Source organism: Lissotriton vulgaris, chromosome 12, assembly GCF_964263255.1.
Source record: "Lissotriton vulgaris chromosome 12, aLisVul1.2, whole genome shotgun sequence".
NCBI classification, from domain to species: domain Eukaryota; kingdom Metazoa; phylum Chordata; class Amphibia; order Caudata; family Salamandridae; genus Lissotriton; species Lissotriton vulgaris.
In genome coordinates, this window is record NC_141700.1 from 442,666,910 (window position 1) to 442,688,125 (window position 21,216).

Here is a 21,216-nt window from a genome sequence, read left to right on the forward strand (position 1 = left end):
TCTGTTCTACAGTAAGATGAATCAGACTTTTATATTTTAATTGTATCGGAATAAGACCTAATGAAAATGATTTGTTATATAATAATGAGAAAAGCAAGGCGCTGCTGAGAGTTCAACTCAGGATCTCCTAGACAGGCGCTTTAACCAGCTAAGCCACAGCACCCACTTGATTCTTAATTTTGAAACACTTTTCTTTAAGGTGTTCAAGAGAATATTGCTTTTTCACTTTCATATTCTTTTCTAAGTTCACACACTTCTCTACTCAAACACTTAAGATGAATGAAGACTCTTCACTTATTCAAAAACACCTCTTTATTTTGAAGTTTAACCTATTCATATCATTTTAAAATATACCTTGCTGAAGAATGGATTAGTTGAATTCAACAATAGAGTGATCATTCACCTTTATCTTGTTCTTTGTCATTTTTTCCCCCTATTTCAGTCAATGCATTCCTACAAAAATCTTCACAATACCAAGCATTTTATTTAATTTTTAAGATAACTTATTCTAAAGTTCATAGAACCAGATGTTTATTCTTAAATTGTATTCAACACTTGTTTAATGAAAATTATTCCGAAAGCATGGAGAAAACAGTTAGGTGCTGCTGACATTTAAACTCAGGATTTCCTCTTTACAAGATAGGCGCTTTAACCACTAAGCCAAAGCACCAACGTTAATAGTTAAAAATGCATACATAATTTATTGTTGATGATGAAAATGTGTTTCCTGCTATAATTTCTTCTTTATATGTATTGTAATTTAAAACACGAAAAGATACTCAATCACTGAGCAAGTATTAATATGTTTTAATAAACAGATACTCTTATAAAACCCAATTTCATTTCTTGTATTCTTTACAATTTTTTTTCATGAAGGTTTTAAAATAGCTCAAATCTAGGTACAAATTTCATCTACGTCTTTCTCATAGATATGTATTTTTTCATTTTGCAATAACAGTATTTATTCTATAATCTTGAAAATACTTGGGTTTTTATAAGGTTTATATGATCTGTTCAACAGTAAGATGAATCAGACTTTTATATTTTAATTGTATCGGAATAAGACCTAATGAAAATGATTTGTTATATAACAATTAGAAAATCAAGGAGCTCCTGAGAGTTGAACTCAGGATCTCCTGTTTACTAGACAGGCGCTTTAACCAGCTAAGCCACAGCACCCACTTGATTCTTCATTTTGAAACACTTTTCTTTATGGTGTTCAAGAGCATATTGCTTTTTCACTTTCATATTCTTTTCTAAGTTCACACACTTCTCTACTCAAACACTTAAGATGAATGAAGACTCTTCACTTATTCAAAAACACCTCTCTAATTTGAAGTTTACCCTATTCATATCATTTTAAAATATACCTTGCTGAAGCATGGATTAGTTGAATTCAACAATAGAGTGATCATTCACCTCTATCTTGTTCATTGTCATTTTCTTTTCCCTATTTAAGTCAATGCATTCCTACAAAAATCTTCACAATAACAAGCATTTTATTTAATGTTTAAGATAACTTATTCTAAAGTTCATAGAACCAGATGTTTATTCTTAAATTGAATTCAACACTTGTTTGATGAAAATTATTCGGAAAGCATGGAGAAAACAGTTAGGTGCTGCTGAGATTTGAACTCAGGATTTCCTGTTTACGAAACTGGCGCTTTAACCACTAAGCCACAGCACCGACGTTAATAGTAAAAAATGCATAAATAATTTATAGTTGATGATGAAAATGTGTTTTCTACTATAAATTCTTCTTTATATATATTGTAATCTTAAACACGAAAAGATACTCAATCACTACACAAGGATTAATATGTTTTAATAAACAGGTACTCTTATAAAACCCAATTTCATTTCTTGAATTCTTTACAATTTTTTTTCATGAAGGTATTAATATTGCTCAAATCTATGTAGAAATTTCATCTACGTCTTTCTCATAGATATGTATTTTTTCATTTTGCAATAACAGTATTCATTCTATAATCTTGAAAATACTTGGGTTTTTATAAGGTTTAAGATGATCTGTTCAACCGTAAGATGAATCAGACTTTTATATTTTAATTGTATCGGAATAAGACCTAATGAAAATGATTTGTTATATAACAATGAGAAAAGCAAGGCGCTGCTGAGATTTGATCTCCTGTTTACTAGCCAGGCGCTTTAACCAGCTAAGCCACAGCACCCACTTGATTCTTTATTTTGAAACACTTTTCTTTATGGTGTTCAAGAGAATATTGCTTTTTCACTTTCAAATTCTTTTCTAAGTTCACACACTTCTCTACTCAAACACTTAAGATGAATGAAGACTCTTCACTTATTCAAAAACACCTCTCTAATTTGAAGTTTACCCTATTCATATCATTTTAAAATATACCTTGCTGAAGAATGGATTAGTTACATTCAACAATAGAGTGATCATTCACCTCTATCTTGTTCTTTGTCATTTTCTTTTCCCTATTTCAGTCAATGCATTCCTACAAAAATCTTCACAATACCAAGCATTTTATTTAATTTTTAAGATAACTTATTCTAAAGTTCATTGAACCATACGTTTATTCTTAAATTGTATTCAACACTTGTTTAATGAAAATTATTCCGAAAGCATGGAGAAAACAGTTAGGTGGTGCTGACATTTAAACTCAGGATTTCCTATTTACAAGACAGGCGCTTTAACCACTAAGCCAAAGCACCAACGTTAATAGTTAAAAATGCATACATAATATATTGTTGATGATGAAAATGTGTTTCCTGCTATAATTTCTTCTTTATATGTATTGTAATCTAAAACACGAAAAGATACTCAATCACTGAGCAAGTAATAATATGTTTTAATAAACAGATACTCTTATAAAACCCAATTTCATTTCTTGAATTCTTTACAATTTTTTTTCATGAAGGTATTAATATTGCTCAAATCTAGGTACAAATTTCATCTACGTCTTTCTCATAGATATGTATTTTTTCATTTTGCCATAACAGTATTTATTCTATAATCTTAAAAATACTTGGTTTTTTATAAGGTTTATATGATCTGTTCAACAGTAAGATGAATCAGACTTTTATATTTTAATTGTATCGGAATCAGACCTAATGAAAATTATTTGTTATATAACAATTAGAAAAGCAAGGAGCTCCTGAGAGTTGAACACAGGATCTCCTGTTTACTAGACAGGCGCTTTAGCCAGCTAAGCCACAGCACCCACTTGATTCTTAATTTTGAAACACTTTTCTTTATGGTGTTCAAGAGCATATTGCTTTTTCACTTTCATATTCTTTTCTAAGTTCACACACTTCTCTACTCAAACACTTAACCCTTTCGATGCTGATGACGAGCTCAGCTCGTCATCACCCACGGGTGTCGTGTGCTGATGATGAGCTGAGCTCGTCATGGTGCCACTAAAATGGCATTTTCCAGCACAGGGGGGGGGAAAACGCCCAGCAGCCATGTGGTTAAGATGAATGAAGACTCTTCACTTATTCAAAAACACCTCTCTAATTTGAAGTTTACCCTATTCATATCAGTTTTAAATATACCTTGCTGAAGAATGGATTAGTTAAATTCAACAATAGAGTGATCATTCACCTCTATCTTGTTCTTTGTCATTTTCTTTTCCCTATTTCAGTCAATGCATTCCTACAAAAATCTTCACAATACCAAGCCTTTTAATTAATTTTTAAGATAACTTATTCTAAAGTTCATAGAACCAGATGTTTATTCTTAAATTGTATTCAACACTTGTTTGATGAAAATTATTCCGAAAGCATGGAGAAAACAGTTAGGTGCTGCAGAAATTTGAATTCAGGATTTCCTGTTTACGAGACAGGCGCTTTAACCACTAAGCCACAGCACCAACATTAATTGTAAAAAATGCATAAATAATTTATTGTTGATGATGAAAATGTGTTTCCTGCTAGAAATTCTTCTTTATATATATTGTTATCTTAAACATGAAAAGATACTCAATCACTACGCAAGTATTAATATGTTTTAATAAACAGGTACTCTTATAAAACCCAATTTCATTTTTTGAATTCTTTACAATTTTTTTCATGAAGGTATTAATATTGCTCAAATCTAGGTATAAATTTCATCTTTGTCTTTCTCACAGATATGTATTTTTTCATTTTGCAATAACAGTATTTATTCTATAATTTTGAAAATACTTGGGTTTTTATAAGGTTTAAGATGATCTGTTCAACAGTAAGATGAATCAGACTTTTATATTTTAATTGTATCGGAATAAGACCTAATGAAAATGATTTGTTATATAATAATGAGAAAAGCAAGGCGCTGCTGAGAGTTCAACTCAGGATCTCCTAGACAGGCGCTTTAACCAGCTAAGCCACAGCACCCACTTGATTCTTAATTTTGAAACACTTTTCTTTAAGGTGTTCAAGAGAATATTGCTTTTTCACTTTCATATTCTTTTCTAAGTTCACACACTTCTCTACTCAAACACTTAAGATGAATGAAGACTCTTCACTTATTCAAAAACACCTCTTTATTTTGAAGTTTAACCTATTCATATCATTTTAAAATGTACCTTGCTGAAGAATGGATTAGTTGAATTCAACAATAGAGTGATCATTCACCTTTATCTTGTTCTTTGTCATTTTTTCCCCCTATTTCAGTCAATGCATTCCTACAAAAATCTTCACAATACCAAGTATTATATTTCATTTTTAAGATAACTTATTCTAAAGTTCATAGAACCATACGTTTATTCTTAAATTGTATTCAACACTTGTTTAATGAAAATTATTCCGAAAGCATGGAGAAAACAGTTAGGTAATGCTGACATTTAAACTCAGGATTTCCTCTTTACAAGATAGGCGCTTTAACCACTAAGCCAAAGCACCAACGTTAATAGTTAAAAATGCATACATAATTTATTGTTGATGATGAAAATGTGTTTCCTGCTATAATTTCTTCTTTATATGTATTGTAATTTAAAACACGAAAAGATACTCAATCACTGAGCAAGTATTAATATGTTTTAATAAACAGATACTCTTATAAAACCCAATTTCATTTCTTGAATTCTTTACAATTTTTTTTCATGAAGGTTTTAATATTGCTCAAATCTAGGTACAAATTTCATCTACGTCTTTCTCATAGATATGTATTTTTTCATTTTGCAATAACAGTATTTATTCTATAATCTTGAAAATACTTGGGTTTTTATAAGGTTTAAAATGATCTGTTCAACAGTAAGATGAATCAGACTTTTATATTTTAATTGTATCGGAATAAGACCTAATGAAAATGATTTGTTATATAACAATTAGAAAATCAAGGAGCTCCTGAGAGTTGAACTCAGGATCTCCTGTTTACTAGACAGGCGCTTTAACCAGCTAAGCCACAGCACCCACTTGATTCTTCATTTTGAAACACTTTTCTTTATGGTGTTCAAGAGCATATTGCTTTTTCTCTTTCATATTCTTTTCTAAGTTCACACACTTCTCTACTCAAACACTTAAGATGAATGAAGACTCTTCACTTATTCAAAAACACCTCTCTAATTTGAAGTTTACCCTATTCATATCATTTTAAAATATACCTTGCTGAAGCATGGATTAGTTGAATTCAACAATAGAGTGATCATTCACCTCTATCTTGTTCATTGTCATTTTCTTTTCCCTATTTAAGTCAATGCAATCCTACAAAAATCTTCACAATAACAAGCATTTTATTTAATGTTTAAGATAACTTATTCTAAAGTTCATAGAACCAGATGTTTATTCTTAAATTGAATTCAACACTTGTTTGATGAAAATTATTCGGAAAGCATGGAGAAAACAGTTAGGTGCTGCTGAGATTTGAACTCAGGATTTCCTGTTTACGAAACTGGCGCTTTAACCACTAAGCCACAGCACCAACGTTAATAGTAAAAAATGCATAAATAATTTATTGTTGATGATGAAAATGTGTTTCCTGCTATAAATTTTTCTTTATATGTATTGTAATCTAAAACACAAAAAGATACTCAATCACTGATGAAGTATTAATATGTTTTAATAAACAGATACTCTTATAAAACCCAGTTTCATTTCTTGAATACTTTACAATTTTTTTTCATGAAGGTATTAATATTGCTCAAATCTAGGCACAAATTTCATCTACGTTTTTCTCATAGATATGTCTTTTTTTCATTTTGCAATAACTGTATTCATTCTATATTCTTGAAAATACTTGGGATTTTATAAGGTTTAAGATGATCTGTTCAACAGTAAGATGAATCAGACTTTTATATTTTAATTGTATCGGAATAAGACCTAATGAAAATGATTTGTTATATAACAATAAGAAAAGCAAGGCGCTGCTGAGAGTTGAACTCAGGATCTCCTGTTTACTAGACAGGCGCTTTAACCAGCTAAGCCACAGCACCCACTTGATTCTTAATTTTGAAACACTTTTCTTCATGGTGTTCAAGAGAATATTGCTTTTTCACTTTCAAATTCTTTTCTAAGTTCACACACTTATCTACTCAAACACTTAAGATGAATGAAGACTCTTCACTTATTCAAAAACACCTCTTTAATTTGAAGTTTACCCTATTCATATCATTTTAAAATATACCTTGCTGAAGAATGGATTAGTTGAATTCAACAATAGAGTGATCATTCACCTTTATCTTGTTCTTTGTCATTTTTTCCCACTATTTCAGTCAATGCATTCCTACAAAAATCTTCACAATACCAAGTATTATATTTCATTTTTAAGATAACTTATTCTAAAGTTCATAGAACCATATGTTTATTCTTAAATTGTATTCAACACTTGTTTAATGAAAATTATTCCGAAAGCATGGAGAAAACAGTTAGGTGCTGCTGACATTTAAACTCAGGATTTCCTATTTTCAAGACAGGCGCTTTAACCACTAAGCCACAGCACCAACGTTAATAGTTAAAAATGCATACATAATTTATTGTTGATGATGAAAATGTGTTTCCTGCTATAATTTCTTCTTTATATGTATTGTAATCTAAAATACGAAAAGATACTCATTCACTGGGCAATTATTAATATGTTTTAATAAACAGATACTCTTATAAAACCCAATTTCATTTCTTGAATTCTTTACAATTTTTTTTCATGAAGGTATTAATATTGCTCAAATCTAGGTACAAATTTAATCTACGTCTTTCTCATAGATATGTATTTTTTTCATTTTGCGATAACTGTATTCATTCTATATTCTTGAAAACTACTTGGGTTTTTATAAGGTTTAAGATGATCTGTTCAACAGTAAGATGAATCAGACTTTTATATTTTAATTGTATCGGAATAAGACCTAATGAAAATGATTTGTTATATAACAATTAGAAAAGCAAGGAGCTCCTGAGAGTTGAACTCAGCATCTCCTGTTTACTAGACAGGCGCTGTAACCAGCTAAGCCACAGCACCCACTTGATTCTTAATTTTGAAACACTTTTCTTTATGGTGTTCAAGAGCATATTGCTTTTTCACTTTCATATTCTTTTCTAAGTTCACACACTTCTCTACTCAAACACTTAACATGAATGAAGACTCTTCACTTATTCAAAAACACCTCTCTAATTTGAAGTTTACCCTATTCATATCATTTTAAAATATACCTTGCTGAAGCATGGATTAGTTGAATTCAACAATAGAGTGATCATTCACCTCTATCTTGTTCTTTGTCATTTTCTTTTCCCTATTTAAGTCAATGCATTCCTACAAAAATCTTCACAATACCAAGTATTTTATTTAATTTTTAAGATAACTTATTCTAAAGTTCATAGAACCAGATGTTTATTCTTAAATTGAATTCAACACTTGTTTGATGAAAATTATGCGGAAAGCATGGAGAAAACAGTTAGGTGCTGCTGAGATTTGAACTCAGGATTTCCTGTTTACGAAACTAGCGCTCTAACCACTAAGCCACAGCACCAACGTTAATAGTAAAAAATGCATAAATAATTTATTGTTGATGATGAAAATGTGTTTTTCACTATAAATTCTTCTTTATATATATTGTAATCTTAAACACGAAAAGATACTCAATCACTACACAAGGATTAATATGTTTTATTAAACAGGTACTCTTATAAAACCCAATTTCATTTCTTGAATTCTTTACAATTTTTTTTCATGAAGGTATTAATATTGCTCAAATCCAGGTACAAATTTCATCTACGTCTTTCTCATAGATATGTCTTTTTTTCATTTTGCAATAACTGTATTCATTCTATATTCTTGAAAATACTTGGGTTTTTATAAGGTTTAAGATGATCTGTTCAACAGTAAGATGAATCAGACTTTTATATTTTAATTGTATCGGAATAAGACCTAATGAAAATGATTTGTTATATAACAATAAGAAAAGCAAGGCGCTGCTGAGAGTTGAGCTCAGGATCTCCTGTTTACTAGACAGGCACTTTAACCAGCTAAGCCACAGCACCCACTTGATTCTTAATTTTTGAAACACTTTTCTTTATGGTGTTCAAGAGCATATTGCTTTTTCACTTTCATATTCTTTTCTAAGTTCACACACTTCTCTACTCAAACACTTAAGATGAATGAAGACTCTTCACTCATTAAAAAACACCTCTCTAATTTGAAGTTTACCCTATTCATATAATTTTAAAATATACCTTGCTGAAGAATGGATTAGTTGAATTCAACAATAGAGTGATCATTCACCTCTATCTTGTTCTTTGTCATTTTCTTTTCCCTATTTCAGTCAATGCATTCCTACAAAAATCTTCACAATACCAAGCATTTTATTTAATTTTTAAGATAACTTATTATAAAGTTCATAGAACCAGATGTTTATTCTAAAATTGTATTCAACACTTGTTTGATGAAAATTATTCCGAAAGCATGGAGAAAACAGTTAGGTGCTGCAGAAATTTGAACTCAGGATTTCCTGTTTACGAGACAGGCGCTTTAACCACTAAGCCACAGGACCAACATTAATAGTAAAAAATGCATAAATAATTTATTTTTGATGATGAAAATGTGTTTCCTGCTATAAATTCTTCTTTATATATATTGTTATCTTAAACATGAAAAGATACTCAATCACTACGCAAGTATTAATATGTTTTAATAAACAGGTACTCTTATAAAACCCAATTTCATTTTTTTAATTCTTTACAATTTTTTTCATGAAGGTATTAATATTGCTCAAATCTAGGTATAAATTTCATCTACGTCTTTCTCACAGATATGTATTTTTTCATTTTGCAATAACAGTATTTATTCTATAATCTTGAAAATACTTGGGCTTTTATAAGGTTTAAGATGATCTGTTCAACAGTAAGATGAATCAGACTTTTATATTTTAATTGTATCGGAATAAGACCTAATGAAAATGATTTGTTATATAACAATTAGAAAAGCAAGGAGCTCCTGAGTGTTGAACTCAGAATCTCCTGTTTACTAGACAGGCGCTTTAACCAGCTAAGCCACAGCACCCACTTGATTCTTAATTTTGAAACACTTTTCTTTATGGTGTTCAAGAGCATATTGCTTTTTCACTTTCATATTCTTTTCTAAGTTCACACACTTCTCTACTCAAACACTTAAGATGAATGAAGACTCTTCACTTATTCAAAAACACCTCTCTAATTTGAAGTTTATCCTATTCATATCATTTTAAAATATACCTTGCTGAAGCATGGATTAGTTGAATTCAACAATAGAGTGATCATTCACCTCTATCTTGTTCTTTGTCATTTTCTTTTCCCTATTTAAGTCAATGCATTCCTACAAAAATCTTCACAATACCAAGCATTTTATTTAATTTTTAAGATAACTTATTCTAAAGTTCATAGAACCAGATGTTTATTCTTAAATTGTATTCAACACTTGTTTGATGAAAATTATTCGGAAAGCATGGAGGAAACAGTTAGGTACTGCTGAGATTTGAACTCAGGATTTCCTGTTTACAAGACAGGCGCTTTAACCACTAAGCCAGGGCACCAACATTAATATTAAAAAATGCATAAATAATATATTGTTGATGATGAAAATGTGTTTCCTGCTAAAAATTCTTCTTTATATGTTTTGTAATCTAAAACACGAAAATATACTCAATCACTGATCAAGTATTAATATGTTTTAATAAACAGATACTCTTATAAAACCCAGTTTCATTTCTTGAATACTTTACAATTTTTTTTTCATGAAGGTATTAATGTTGCTCAAATCTAGGTACAAATTTCATCTACGTCTTTCTCATAGATATGTCTTTTTTCATTTTGCAATAACTGTATTCATTCTATATTCTTGAAAATACTTGGGTTTTTATAAGGTTTAAGATGATCTGTTCAACAGTAAGATGAATCAGACTTTTATATTTTAATTGTATCGGAATAAGACCTAATGAAAATGATTTGTTGTATAACAATAAGAAAAGCAAGGCGCTGCTGAGAGTTGAACTCAGGATCTCCTGTTTACTAGACAGGCGCTTTAACCAGCTAAGCCACAGCACCCACTTGATTCTTAATTTTGAAACACTTTTCTTTATGGTGTTCAAGAGAATATTGCTTTTTCACTTTCATATTCTTTTCTAAGTTCACACACTTCTCTACTCAAACACTTAAGATGAATGAAGACTCTTCACCTATTCATATCATTTTAAAATATACCTTGCTGAAGAATGGATTAGTTGAATTCAACAATAGAGTGATCATTCACCTTTATCTTGTTCTTTGTCATTTTTTCCCCCTATTTTAGTCAATGCATTCCTACAAAAATCTTCACAATACCAAGTATTATATTTCATTTTTAAGATAACTTATTCTAAAGTTCATAGAACCATACGTTTATTCTTAAATTGTATTCAACACTTGTTTAATGAAAATTATTCCGAAAGCATGGAGAAAACAGTTAGGTGCTGCTGACATTAAAACTCAGGATTTCCTATTTACAAGACAGGCGCTTTAACCACTAAGCCACAGCACCAACGTTAATAGTTAAAAATGCATACATAATTTATTGTTGATGATGAAAATGTGTTTCCTGCTATAAATTCTTCTTTATATGTATTGTAATCTAAAACACGAAAAGATACTCAATCACTGATCAAGTATTAATATGTTTTAATAAACAGATACTCTTATAAAACCCAGTTTCATTTCTTGAATACTTTACAATTTTTTTCATGAAGGTATTAATATTGCTCAAATCTAGGTACAAATTTCATCTACGTCTTTCTCATAGATATGTCTTTTTTTCATTTTGCAATAACTGTATTCATTCTATATTCTTGAAAATATTTGGGTTTTTATAAGGTTTAAGATGATCTGTTCAACAGTAAGATGAATCAGACTTTTATATTTTAATTGTATCGGAATAAGACCTAATGAAAATTATTTGTTATATAACAATTAGAAAAGCAAGGAGCTCCTGATAGTTGAACTCAGGATCTCCTGTTAACTAGACAGGCGCTTAAACCAGCTAAGCCACAGCACCCACTTGATTCTTAGTTTTGAAACACTTTTCTTTATGGTGTTCAAGAGAATATTGCTTTTTCACTTTCATATTCTTTTCTAAGTTCACACACTTCTCTACTCAAACACTTAAGATGAATGAAGACTCTTCACTTATTCAAAAACACCTCTCTAATTTGAAGTTTACCCTATTCATATCATTTTAAAATATACCTTGCTGAAGAATGGATTAGTTGAATTCAACAATAGAGTGATCATTCACCTCTATCTTGTTCTTTGTCATTTTCTTTTCTCTATTTCAGTCAATGCATTCCTTAAAAAATCTTCACAATACCAAGCATTTTATTTAATTTTTAAAATAACTTATTCTTAAGTTCATAGAACCAGATGTTTATTCTTAAATTGTATTCAACACTTGTTTGATGAAAATTATTCGGAAAGCATGGAGAAAACAGTTAGGTACTGCTAAGATTTGAACTCAGGAATTCCTGTTTACAAGACAGCCGCTTTAACCACTAAGCCAGGGCACCAACATTAATATTAAAAAATGCATAAATAATTTATTGTTGATGATGAAAATGTGTTACCTGCTATAAATTCTTCTTTATATGTATTGTAATCTAAAACACGAAAAGATACTCAATCACTGATCAAGTATTAATATGTTTTAATAAACAGATACTCTTATAAAACCCAGTTTCATTTCTTGAATACTTTACAATTTTTTTCATCAAGGTATTAATATTGCTCAAATCTAGGTATAAATTTCATCTACGTCTTTCTCATAGATATGTCTTTTTTTCATTTTGCAATAATTGTATTCATTCTATATTCTTGAAAATACTTGGGTTTTTATAAGGTTAAAGATGATCTGTTCAACAGTAAGATGAATCAGACTTTTATATTTTAATTGTATCGGAATAAGACCTAATGAAAATGATTTGTTATATAACAATAAGAAAAGCAAGGCGCTGCTGAGAGTTGAACTCAAGGTTCTCCTCTTTACTAGACAGGCGCTTTAACCAGCTAAGCCACAGCACCCACTTGATTCTTAATTTTGAAACACTTTTCTTTATGGTGTTCAAGAGAATATTGCTTTTTCACTTTCAAATTCTTTTCTAAGTTCACACACTTCTCTACTCAAACACTTAAGATGAATGAAGACTCTTCACTTATTCGAAAATACGTCTCTAATTTGAAGTTTACCCTATTCATATCATTTTAAAATATACCTTGCTGAAGAATGGATTAGTTGAATTCAACAATAGAGTGATCATTCACCTCTATCTTGTTCTTTGTCATTTTCTTTTCTCTATTTCAGTCAATGCATTCCAACAAAAATCATCACAATACCAAGTATTATATTTCATTTTTAAGATAACTTATTCTTAAGTTCATAGAACCAGATGTTTATTCTTAAATTGTATTCAACACTTGTTTGATGAAAATTATTCGGAAAGCATGGAGAAAACAGTTAGGTACTGCTGACATTTAAACTCAGGATTTCCTATTTACAAGACAGGCGCTTTAACCACTAAGCCACAGCACCAACGTTAATAGTTAAAAATGCATACATAATTTATTGTTGATGATTAAAATGTGTTTCCTGCTATAAATTCTTCTTTATATCTATTGTAATCTAAAACACGAAAAGATACTCAATCACTGATCAAGTATTATTATGTTTTAATAAACAGATACTCTTATAAAACCCAGTTTCATTTCTTGAATACTTTACAATTTTTTTTCATGAAGGTATTAATATTGCTCAAATCTAGGCACAAATTTCATCTACGTCTTTCTCATAGATATGTCTTTTTTTCATTTTGCAATAACTGCATTCATTCTATATTCGTGAAAATATTTGGGTTATTATAAGGTTTAAGATGATCTGTTCAACAGTAAGATGAATCAGACTTTTATATTTTAATTGTATCGGAATAAGACCTAATGAAAATGATTTGTTATATAACAATTAGAAAAGCAAGGAGCTCCTGAGAGTTGAATTCAGGATCTCCTGTTTACTAGACAGGCGCTTTAACCAGCTAAGCCACAGCACCCACTTGATTCTTAATTTTGAAACACTTTTCTTGATGGTGTTCAAGAGCATATTGCTTTTTCACTTTCATATTCTTTTCTAAGTTCACACACTTCTCTACTCAAACACTTAAGATGAACTAAGACTCTTCACTTATTCAAAAACACCTCTCTAATTTGAAGTTTACCCTATTCATATCATTTTAAAATATACCTTGCTGAAGCATGGATTAGTTGAATTCAACAATAGAGTGATCATTCACCTCTATCTTGTTCTTTGTAATTTTCTTTTCCCTATTTAAGTCAATGCATTCCTACAAAAATTTTCACAATACCAAGCATTTTGTTTAATTTTAAGATAACTTATTCTAAAGTTCATAGAACCAGATGTTTATTCTTAAATTGTATTCAACACTTGTTTGATGAACATTATTCGGAAAGCATGGAGAAAACAGTTATGTACTGCTGAGATTTGAACTCAGGATTTCCTGTTTACAAGACAGGCGCTTTAACCACTAAGCCAGGGCACCAACATTAATATTAAAAAATGCATAAATAATTTATTGTTGATGATGAAAATGTGTTTCCTGCTATAAATTCTTCTTTATATGTATTGTAATCTGAAACACGAAAAGATACTCAATCACTGATCAAGTATTAATATGTTTTAATAAACAGATACTCTTATAAAACCCAGTTATATTTCTTGAATACTTTACAATTTTCTTTCATGAAGGTATTAATATTGCTCATATCTAGGTACAAATTTCATCTACGTCTTTCTCATAGATATGTCTTTTTTTCATTTTGCAATAACTGTATTCATTCTATATTCTTGAAAATACTTGGGTTTTTGTAAGGTTTAAGATGATCTGTTCAACAGTAAGATGAATCAGACTTGTATATTTTAATTGTATCGGAATAAGACCTAATGAAAATGATTTGTTATATAACAATAAGAAAAGCAAGGCGCTGCTGAGAGTTGAACTCAGGATCTCCTGTTTACTAGACAGGCGCTTTAACCAGCTAAGACAAAGGACCCACTTGATGCTTAATTTTGAAACACTTTTCTTCATGGTGTTCAAGAGAATATTGCTTTTTCACTTTCAAATTCTTTTCTAAGTTCACACACTTCTCTACTCAAACACTTAAGATGAATGAAGACTCTTCACTCATTAAAAAACACCTCTCTAATTTGAAGTTTACCCTATTCATATCAGTTTAAAATATACCTTGCTGAAGAATGGATTAGTTGACTTCAACAATAGAGTGATCATTCACCTCTATCTTGTTCTTTGTCATTTTCTTTTCCCTATTTCAGTCAATGCATTCCTACAAAAATCTTCACAATACCAAGCATTTAATTTAATTTTTACGATAACTTATTCTAAAGTTCATAGAACCAGATGTTTATTCTTAAATTGTATTCAACACTTGTTTGATGAAAATTATTCCGAAAGGATGGAGAAAACAGTTAGGTGCTGCAGAAATTTGAACTCAGGATTTCCTGTTTACGAGACAGGCGCTTAAACCACTAAGCCACAGGACCAACATTAATAGTAAAAAATGCATAAATAATTTATTTTTGATGATGAAAATGTGTTTCCTGCTATAAATTCTACTTTATATATATTGTTATCTTAAACATGAAAAGATACTCAATCACTACGCAAGTATTAAGATGTTTTAATAAACAGGTACTCTTATAAAACCCAATTTCATTTTTTGAATTCTTTACAATTTTTTTCATGAAGGTATTAATATTGCTCAAATCTAGGTATAAATTTCATCTACGTCTTTCTCACAGATATGTATTTTTTCATTTTGAAATAACAGTATTTATTCTATAATCTTGAAAATACTTGGGTTTTTATAAGGTTTAAGATGATCTGTTCAACAGTAAGATGAATCAGACTTTTATATTTTAATTGTATCGGAATAAGACCTAATGAAAATGATTTGTTATATAACAATCAGAAAAGCAAGGCTCTGCTGAGATTTGAACTCAGGATCTCCTGTTTACTAGACAGGCGCTTAAACCAGCTAAGCCACAGCACTCACTTGATTTTTAATTTTGAAACACTTTTCTTTATGGTGTTCAAGAGAATATTGCTTTTTCACTTTCAAATTCTTTTCTAAGTTCACACACTTCTCTACTCAAACACTTAAGATGAATGAAGACTCTTCACTTATTCAAAAACACCTCTCTAATTTGAAGTTTACCCTATTCATATCATTTTAAAATATACCTTGCTGAAGAATGGATTAGTTGAATTCAACAATAGAGTGATCATTCACCTCTATATTGTTCTTTGTCATTTTCTTTTCCCGATTTCAGTCAATGCATTCCTACAAAAATCTTCACAATACCAAGCATTTTATTTAATTTTTAAGATAACTTATTCTAAAGTTCATAGAACCAGATGTTTATTCTTAAATTGTATTCAACACTTGTTTGATGAAAATTATTCCGAAAGCATGGAGAAAACAGTTAGGTACTGCAGAAATTTAAACTCAGGATTTCCTGTTTACGAGACAGGCGCTTTAACCACTAAGCCACAGCACCAACATTAATAGTAAAAAATGCATAAATAATTTATTTTTGATGATGAAAATGTGTTTCCTGCTATAAATTCTTCTTTATATATATTGTTATCTTAAACATGAAAACATACTTAATCACTACGCAAGTATTAATATGTTTTAATAAACAGGTACTCTTATAAAACCCAATTTCATTTTTTGAATTCTTTACAATTTTTTTCATGAAGGTATTAATATTGCTCAAATCTAGGTATAAATTTCATCTACGTCTTTCTCACAGATATGTATTTTTTCATTTTGAAATAACAGTATTTATTCTATAATCTTGAAAATACTTGGGTTTTTATAAGGTTTAAGATGATCTGTTCAACAGTAAGATGAATCAGACTTTTATATTTTAATTGTATCGGAATAAGACCTAATGAAAATGATTTGTTATATAACAATGAGAAAAGCAAGGCGCTGCTGAGATTTGAACTCAGGATCTCCTGTTTACTAGACAGGCGCTTTAACCAGCTAAGCCACAGCACTCACTTGATTCTTAATTTTGAAACACTTTTCTTTATGGTGTTCAAGAGAATATTGCTTTTTCACTTTCATATTCTTTTCTAAGTTCACACACTTCTCTACTCAAAAACTTAAGATGAATGAAGACTCTTCACTTATTCAAAAACACCTCTTTAATTTGAAGTTTACCCTATTCATATCATTTTAAAATATACCTTGCTGAAGAATGGATTAGTTGAATTCAACAATAGAGTGATCATTCACCTCTATCTTGTTCTTTGTCATTTTCTTTTCCCTATTTCAGTCAATGCATTCCTTCAAAAATCTTCACAATACCAAGCATTTTATTTAATTTTTAAAATAACTTATTATTAAGTTCATAGAACCAGATGTTTATTCTTAAATTGTATTCAACACTTGTTTGATGAAAATTATTAGGAAAGCATGGAGAAAACAGTTAGGTACTCCTGAGATTTGAACTCAGGATTTCCTGTTTACAAGACAGGCGCTTTAACCACTAAGCCAGGGCACCAACATTAATATTAAAAAATGCATAAATAATTTATTGTTGATGATGAAAATGTGTTTCCTGCTATAAATTCTTCTTTATATGTATTCTAATCTAAAACACGAAAAGATACTCAATCACTGATCAAGTTTAATATGTTTTAATAAACAGATACTCTTATGAAACCCAGTTATATTTCTTGAATACTTTACAATTTTCTTTCATGAAGGTATTAATATTGCTCATATCTAGGTACAAATTTCATCTACGTCTTTCTCATAGATATGTCTTTTTTTCATTTTGCAATAACTGTATTCATTCTATATTCTTGAAAATACTTGGGTTTTTGTAAGGTTTAAGATGATCTGTTCAACAGTAAGATGAATCAGACTTGTATATTTTAATTGTATCGGAATAAGACCTAATGAAAATGATTTGTTATATAACAATAAGAAAAGCAAGGCGCTGCTGAGAGTTGAACTCAGGATCTCCTGTTTACTAGACAGGTGCGTTAACCAGCTCAGCCACAGCACCCACTTGATTCTTAATTTTGAAACACTTTTCTTTATGGTGTTCAAGAGAATATTGCTTTTTCACTTTCAAATTCTTTTCTAAGTTCACACACTTCTCTACTCAAACACTTAAGATGAATGAAGACTCTTCACTTATTCAAACACACCTCTCTAATTTGAAGTTTACCCTATTCATATCATTTTAAAATATACCTTGCTGAAGAATGGATTAGTTGAATTCAACAATAGAGTGATCATTCACCTCTATCTTGTTCTTTGTCATTTTCTTTTCCCTATTTCAGTCAATGCATTCCTACAAAAATCTTCACAATACCAAGCATTTTATTTAATTTTTAAGATAACTTATTCTAAAGTTCATAGAACCAGATGTTTATTCTTAAATTGTATTCAACACTTGTTTGATGAAAATTATTCCGAAAGCATGGAGAAAACAGTTAGGTGCTGCAAAAATTTGAACTCAGGATTTCCTGTTTACGAGACAGGCGCTTTACCACTAAGCCACAGCACCAACATTAATAGTAACAAATGCATGAATAATTTATTTTTGATGATGAAAATGTGTTTCCTGCTATAAATTCTTCTTTATATATATTGTTATCTTAAACATGAAAAGATACTCAATCACTACGCAAGTATTAATATGTTTTAATAAACAGGTACTCTTATAAAACCCAATTTCATTTTTTGAATTCTTTACAATTTTTTTCATGAAGGTATTAATATTGCTCAAATCTAGGTATAAATTTCGCCTACGTCTTTTTCACAGATATGTATTTTTTCATTTTGCAATAACAGTATTTATTCTATAATCTGGAAAATACTTGGGTTTTTATAAGGTTTAAGATGATCTGTTCAACAGTAAGATGAATCAGACTTTTATATTTTAATTGTATCGGAATAAGACCTAATGAAAAAGATTTGTTATACAATAATGAGAAAAGCAAGGCGCGGCTGAGAGTTGAACTCAGGATCTCCTGTTTACTAGACAGGCGCTTTAACCAGCTAAGCCACAGCACCCACGTGACTCTTAATTTTGAAACACTTTTCTTTATGGTGTTCAAGAGAATATTGCTTTTTCACTTTCATATTCTTTTCTAAGTTCACACGCTTCTCTACTCAAACACTTAAGATGAATGAAGACTCTTCACTTATTCAAAAACACCTCTTTAATTTGAAGTTTACCCTATTCATATCATTTTAAAATATACCTTGCTGAAGAATGGATTAGTTGAATTCAACAATAGAGTGATCATTCACCTTTATCTTGTTCTTTGTCATTTTTTTCCCCCTATTTCAGTCAATGCATTCCTACAAAAATCTTCACAATACCAAGTATTATATTTCATTTTTAAGATAACTTATTCTAAAGTTCATAGAACCATACGTTTATTCTTAAATTGTATTCAACACTTGTTTAATGAAAATTATTCCGAAAGCATGGAGAAAACAGTTAGGTGCTGCTGACATTTAAACTCAGGATTTCCTATTTACAAGACAGGCGCTTTAACCACTAAGCCACAGCACCAACGTTAATAGTTAAAAATGCATACATAATTTATTGTTGATGATGAAAATGTGTTTCCTGCTATAATTTCTTCTTTATATGTATTGTAATCTAAAACACGAAAAGATACTCAATCACTGAGCAAGTATTATTATGTTTTAATAAACAGATACTCTTATAAAACCCAATTTCATTTCTTGACTTCTTTACAATTTTTTTTCATGAAGGTATTAATATTGCTCAAATCTAGGTACAAATTTCATCTACGTCTTTCTCATAGATATGTATTTTTTTCATTTTGCAATAACTGTATTCATTCTATATTCTTGAAAATACTTGGGTTTTTAAAAGGTTTAAGATGATCTGTTCAACTGTAAGATGAATCAGACTTTTCTATTTTAATTGTATCGGAATAAGACCTAATGAAAATGATTTGTTATATAACAATTAGAAAAGCAAGGAGCTCCTGAGAGTTGAACTCAGGATCTCCTGTTTACTAGACAGGCGCTTTAACCAGCTAAGCCACAGCACCCACTTGATTCTTCATTTTGAAACACTTTTCTTTATGGTGTTCAAGAGCATATTGCTTTTTCACTTTCATATTCTTTTCTAAGTTCACACACTTCTCTACTCAAACACTTAAGATGAATGAAGACTCTTCACTTATTCAAAAACACCTCTCTAATTTGATGTTTAAACTATTCATATCATTTTAAAATATACCTTGCTGAAGCATGGATTAGTTGAATTCAACAATAGAGTGATCATTCACCTCTATCTTGTTCTTTGTCATTTTCTTTTCCCTATTTAAGTCAATGCATTCCTACAAAAATCTTCACAATACCAAGCAATTTATTTAATTTTTAAGATAACTTATTCTAAAGTTCATAGAACCAGATGTTTATTCTTAAATTGAATTCAACACTTGTTTGATGAAAATTATTCGGAAAGCATGGAGAAAACAGTTAGGTGCTGCTGAGATTTGAACTCAGGATTTCCTGTTTACGAAACTGGCGCTTTAAGCACTAAGCCACAGCACCAACGTTAATAGTATAAAATGCATAAATAAATTATAGTTGATGATGAAAATGTGTTTTCTACTATAAATTCTTCTTTATATATATTGTAATCTTAAACACGAAAAGATACTCAATCACTACACAAGGATTAATATGTTTTAATAAACAGGTACTCTTATAAAACCCAAATTCATTTCTTGAATTCTTTACAATTTTTTTTCATGAAGGTCTTAATATTGCTCAAATCTAGGTAGAAATTTCATCTACGTCTTTCTCATAGATATGTATTTTTTTCATTTTGCAATAACAGTATTCATTCTATAATCTTGAAAATACTTGGGTTTTTATAAGGTTTAAGATGATCTGTTCAACCGTAAGATGAATCAGACTTTTATATTTTAATTGTATCGGAATAAGACCTAATGAAAATGATTTGTTATATAACAATGAGAAAAGCAAGGCGCTGCTGAGATTTGAACTCAGGATCGCCTGTTTACTAGACAGGCGCTTTAACCAGCTAAGCCACAGCACCCACTTGATTCTTAATTTTGAAACACTTTTCTTTATGGTGTTCAAGAGAATATTGCTTTTTCACTTTCAAATTCTTTTCTAAGTTCACACACTTCTCTACTCAAACACTTAAGATGAATGAAGACTCTTCACTTATTCAAAAACACCTCTCTAATTTGAAGTTTACCCTATTCATATCAGTTTAAAATATACCTTGCTGAAGAATGGATTAGTTAAATTCAACAATAGAGTGATCATTCACCTCTATCTTGTTCTTTGTCATTTTCTTTTCCCTATTTCAGTCAATGCATTCCTACAAAAATCTTCACAATACCAAGCATTTTATTTAATTTTTAAGATAACTTATTCTAAAGTTCATAGAACCAGATGTTTATTCTTAAATTGTATTCAACACTTGTTTGATGAAAATTATTACGAAAGCATGGAGAAAACAGTTAGGGGCTGCAGAAATTTGAACTCAGGATTTCCTGTTTACGAGACAGGCGCTTTAACCACTAAGCCACAGCACCAACATTAATTGTAAAAAATGCATAAATAATTTATTGTTGATGATGAAAATGTGTTCCCTGCTATAAATTCTTCTTTATATATATTGTTATCTAA

General features: G+C 29.9%; 8 non-coding genes across 8 annotated transcripts; all 8 read right to left on the reverse strand.

Moving 5' to 3' along the window:
- Positions 1–1,105: 1,105 nt before the first annotated feature.
- On the reverse strand, positions 1,106–1,179 carry TRNAT-AGU (transfer RNA threonine (anticodon AGU)). Its single transcript has one exon. It is a non-coding gene; the product is annotated as a tRNA-Thr (tRNA).
- A 4,123-nt stretch (positions 1,180–5,302) lies between these two features.
- TRNAT-AGU (transfer RNA threonine (anticodon AGU)) lies at positions 5,303–5,376 on the reverse strand. Its single transcript has one exon. It is a non-coding gene; the product is annotated as a tRNA-Thr (tRNA).
- Positions 5,377–6,321: 945 nt separating this feature from the next.
- On the reverse strand, positions 6,322–6,395 carry TRNAT-AGU (transfer RNA threonine (anticodon AGU)). Its single transcript has one exon. It is a non-coding gene; the product is annotated as a tRNA-Thr (tRNA).
- A 4,001-nt stretch (positions 6,396–10,396) lies between these two features.
- Positions 10,397–10,470, reverse strand: TRNAT-AGU (transfer RNA threonine (anticodon AGU)). Its single transcript has one exon. It is a non-coding gene; the product is annotated as a tRNA-Thr (tRNA).
- A 5,998-nt stretch (positions 10,471–16,468) lies between these two features.
- Positions 16,469–16,542, reverse strand: TRNAT-AGU (transfer RNA threonine (anticodon AGU)). Its single transcript has one exon. It is a non-coding gene; the product is annotated as a tRNA-Thr (tRNA).
- Positions 16,543–16,977: 435 nt separating this feature from the next.
- Positions 16,978–17,050, reverse strand: TRNAT-UGU (transfer RNA threonine (anticodon UGU)). Its single transcript has one exon. It is a non-coding gene; the product is annotated as a tRNA-Thr (tRNA).
- A 2,471-nt stretch (positions 17,051–19,521) lies between these two features.
- Positions 19,522–19,595, reverse strand: TRNAT-AGU (transfer RNA threonine (anticodon AGU)). Its single transcript has one exon. It is a non-coding gene; the product is annotated as a tRNA-Thr (tRNA).
- A 945-nt stretch (positions 19,596–20,540) lies between these two features.
- Positions 20,541–20,614, reverse strand: TRNAT-AGU (transfer RNA threonine (anticodon AGU)). The gene has a single exon. It is a non-coding gene; the product is annotated as a tRNA-Thr (tRNA).
- Positions 20,615–21,216: the final 602 nt, after the last annotated feature.